The 4,182-nt window shown below is 36.3% G+C and overlaps 1 protein-coding gene across 7 annotated transcripts in view; it reads right to left on the bottom strand.

The window, feature by feature from the left end:
* FOXP2 (forkhead box P2) overlaps positions 1 to 1,165 on the bottom strand; it is a 116,216-nt gene extending 115,051 nt beyond the window's left edge. For 4 of the 7 annotated variants that reach the window (XM_053463002.1, XM_053463004.1, XM_053463003.1 and 1 more), the window contains exon 1: positions 1 to 223. This exon is cut by the window's left edge. The gene's annotated coding sequence lies outside the window, so the exon portion shown is untranslated. Of the gene's footprint in view, positions 225 to 402 lie in introns of those variants that run through there. The other 3 variants (XM_053463006.1, XM_053463007.1, XM_053463000.1) reach the window with 2 other exon arrangements.
* Between the last annotated feature and the right edge of the window lie 3,017 nt (positions 1,166 to 4,182).

Below are 4,182 nucleotides of genomic sequence, written 5' to 3'. Positions count from 1 at the left end.
TTTTTTTTTTTTTTTTTTTTTTTTTTACTCCCAGTCTTCTAAGAAAGCACCAGTCCAAGTTTCCCAAGTCTTAAGTGAGCATGCATGTTTGTGATAAACATACAGCACTTTGTGCCTTCCTTATTAGGACAAGCTTGCCATTATACACTGTACGTTTGGTAAAGCTCCAAAGACACTGTCATTTGCAGCCAAATAGGAAGTATTTTAGAAAAAAAAAAAATAAGCAAACCAAAAAAAGACAAGTATTTCACAGCCACAAACATCAGATAAGCCGGATAAAAAAAAAAAACATCAATTTTTTTTTTTCAATTCACATCAAAACCACTTCACGATGACAATTTGTCTAAGCAGATGTTAATCAAGCCACAGCCCTTAAAACACTAGACACCATCAATTACTAACCTTAATTGAAATCACAGCGCTCCAGTCTGTGTGCCAGCATATTCAGAGGATGATGTATTAAGATATTTACAGTAAAGTAAACAATGCATAGTTGCAATGAAATGGAAAATTTTCAGCTAATGGTGTTTGTCAATCCTTTGTCAATTTTTTTTCTTTCTGCCTGCCACAGATGTTTTCTTAGCTGCTTCACAAAAACAGGAATCAACTAGCAGAGAAGAAAGACTTTCTCTCCCCCAGGAAAAGAGTACAAAGCCAAGCCTGTACACAGCAGATGCAAAAGAAAGTCCATCTGCTACCAGCTCACAACACCACATGGAGTTTTAAGATTTTATACTGTAGGTAGCCTGGCAGTGTTTGTGTAGACACCATCAGAATAAAAGGAGGGGAAATCCTAGCCTCAAAGTGTCAGTGTAAAAACTACAGCTAGCACTCTCCCAAAACTGGCTTTGCTAGAGCCAGTAAATCAAAGACTTGTTTGCTTTTTTTTTTTCTTCATGTTGCAGGAGCTGGCTAGTTTTCTAAGAGTTACACCCTAGGCAGACATTATGCTTACTTTTATGGCCTCTAACCAAGGGGAAAAGACAACTTGAAGTTACAGCTTCAGGCATCAGACTGGCATAAGTGGCTAAACTTTAAGAAGAGTTTATCCACACAGCACACAACAACATTTATCCTGTGCGACGTGAAATTGCCGCATATTTTAAGCACAATTTATATCCGCTAACAACTTTCGAGACCTTTCAAATTATCGACATCTGCCTCTACTTTTAAGCCATGTTTAAATACAAATTAAGGGCGCAAGGGGGAGGGGAAATGCATTTAGTACTTAAAATAACTGCATCTAATAGCCTTTAATATAGACATTTTGGATAATTGCAACATATTTCACCTTCAACCTTCAGCACCCTTTATCCCGAGCGGATTTTCCCTCACCTTACGTGACATGAAATAAAGAAGGTATTATTTGGGAGTTTCATAAACTTAATAACAAAAAAAAAAAAAAAAATCAATATTCCTCATTATTGGTAATTTTGTTTTAGCCACAAAAACAAACAGCAGTGAGTTATTCCATGGTAATAATGAACTGTTAACCTGAAAATTACAAAAAAAATATATACGGTGTATTTGTCCAACCAGCAACAGATGATGTTAAGTTGCAACATATACCGTACACGTAAAAACAAAAATAATGTAAAGGTAACTATAGCATTGCGCAATTTCATACGCATGTATTATGCTATGATTAGGCGTTATTTGTTAGGGAACGCACATATTCCCTGTTTGTCTTTTCTCACCTTTTTATATTGTTCCCAACTGTCCACAGTTTCACAGGGCTTACACATTTCAAAGAAACTGTGAATAATGTATATAATGACACAAATGACTTTATGTACTCCAGAGGAAATAAATGATGGTTTCCATTATCACATCAGTCAAGTAGCATTTTCACACAAACGTGTTTACGTTTTCTAAAACGATAACATGTTATACAGGGTTTCACTCTCATCAACGGCGTTCTGGTAATTAACACAATTTTCATCGGACTGTGAGGGTTAATATATATTCCCCGTGTATATTGCAGTGCTAGGAAAATGACGTTCCTGACATTAAAAATAATACTATCAATATGTAAATGCATTTTTTTAAAGTAAAATATTTGCATCTCCTTTCCTCCTCCGGGCTTTTGAACTTCCAAGGTCAATAAGGACAAATAATACCACTAGTGTCTCTTTGCAAAAAAGCTGGGTTTGCTGTCTGCAAGCAATGGTATCATTTCCATAGCAACCTCCTAACTATTAATTTTCAATTAAAGCAGACACAAAGCAGCCAGCCTCGGGCTGGCAGACAGTGTCAAGAGCCCATCTCTGTAGGCAACAGTTTCACACAGCTATCAAGCGAATAGGTGCCTCATCCACAAAGCTATATCAGAGGAACGTCAAGTTTGGCGGTATAAATTGGCATTAACCTTCATTTTAGGCCTATATCATGAAAGCTAGGTTTGCTTGACATTCATTTTGATAAAACATTATGAACAAATACATCCCATATGAATATCTATTTTTGTGGAAATCAAGGAACGTATGTAAACAGAATACCGAGTATCTCAAAAGTTTCTATTAGGATAATAAGGCATCAGTCCTAAAAAGAATATTGTATTTATGTAAGCATTACTTAAAATAAGGATCCGCTCTTAAAGAGCTTGTCAATGAACAAACATGGAGAAAATATGGATACGCTCATCTTTTTATTTTCATATACGGCATTAACATTCATAACCTTCACGCTTCTAGGTCCAATCATATATGTGGCATGTACTTAGACACTGAATAGATTAAATTGTTTATAATACAGTACGCTATGACTGAATCACTAAGAAGGTCCATATTTATAAAAGGTAATTCTGGGACAAAGAGTTCTATATGTGGAGAGGTCACCATGGAATAAAAAATAAACATTCCTGCTACCGAGTAATCACGTTATCAAAAAAAATAAATAATCCAATGCCTACGTGCACTTAAGTGTGTAGAGACACCCGCTGGTATTGACAGGGTACTGTATTAATGCATTTATTGCACTAACAATATACCTATTGCAATAAACCTAATGATTTTATTCATGACAAATAAGCATGGCCCAGGCAAACACAAACAGCACTAAACACACTGATAATGTGGCATAGCAGCCAAATCAGCAAGTTGTCTCTTTGCAAAGATAAAGCGTTAATTTGCTGCAGGTGAGAAAGTTATGTTTGACATGTTTATAGTTGCTGTAAATCACTTAGATGTCTATTCCACTGAAATTCCTTGACTTTGACCTGCCCCCCCTCTCATAATTTTGCAAGGATTTTTTTTTTTTCTGGCTTTAAACAGAAAATTCCATCCCAAGATCTTCACCAGAAGGAACCAATTTGTCAATAGCACCAGTCATATTAGCATACCCAGGAAACACCGTATTTACCAATCAGCGCGCCGCTGTCATAAAGAAAATAAGACACAGGATCACCTTATTTGTTCTAATCTTTCCTGTCAAAAAGTAACTATCTGTAAAATAATTTAAAGCAGGTGCTGGTATGAGTCTGTATACTATCCATTGTTGTTTACATTCACAAGCTTACATACAACATAAATATTTTAGAAAGCACTAGAAAAACATATAATTAGGTGTCTGGTGAAACTCAAAGCATTTAGGTAGCGGGATAAATAGCCGAACCTGCATTGCCGTACAGAGTTCCCGTGTCTTGTTCTTCCCTTGTGTCGCTATTGATTTCAACCCTCAATAATTTTATCTTTTTTTTCCCAGTCTCTCATCTACCTTCCTGTGTTATATCAGTCTTGGACAGCTTGGGGGTCATCCAGCTGCTGGTTTCTAAATACCATCAACCTCAATCAGTCGCTGAACTATGTGAGTTGTAGTCCGGCAACATCCAAAGAATCATTGGTAATTAAACTCCAATTTAGACTTTTCAGATGCATCCCCTACACCTCACTAATGGTGAATTTTAACCCCCAAATTATTTTTTAATTGAAAGCTTTATTGTAACATTAAAATACACCCTTTCAAGTATTTGTTGAGCAAAAGTAGTTGCATACCTTAGCTTTCCAATCACCTATCCCTTTGTTATAAGGCCATATAAAGGAGCTTGGCGCCCCAAATAATTTATACAAAAAGGGCCCTGCTTGTCTAAGGCTCAACTTTTTTCCTCATCAAAAACGGAGAGAATTATCCCCATGGGTTTACAAATAGCCCAGATTTATTTCCCTTTTTATGAGACTGACCCAC

This window comes from Spea bombifrons, chromosome 4 (genome assembly GCF_027358695.1).
Source record: "Spea bombifrons isolate aSpeBom1 chromosome 4, aSpeBom1.2.pri, whole genome shotgun sequence".
NCBI classification, from domain to species: Eukaryota; Metazoa; Chordata; class Amphibia; order Anura; family Pelobatidae; genus Spea; species Spea bombifrons.
The sequence above is the reverse complement of the archived record's forward strand: the minus strand, read 5'-3'. Positions and strand labels throughout refer to the sequence as shown.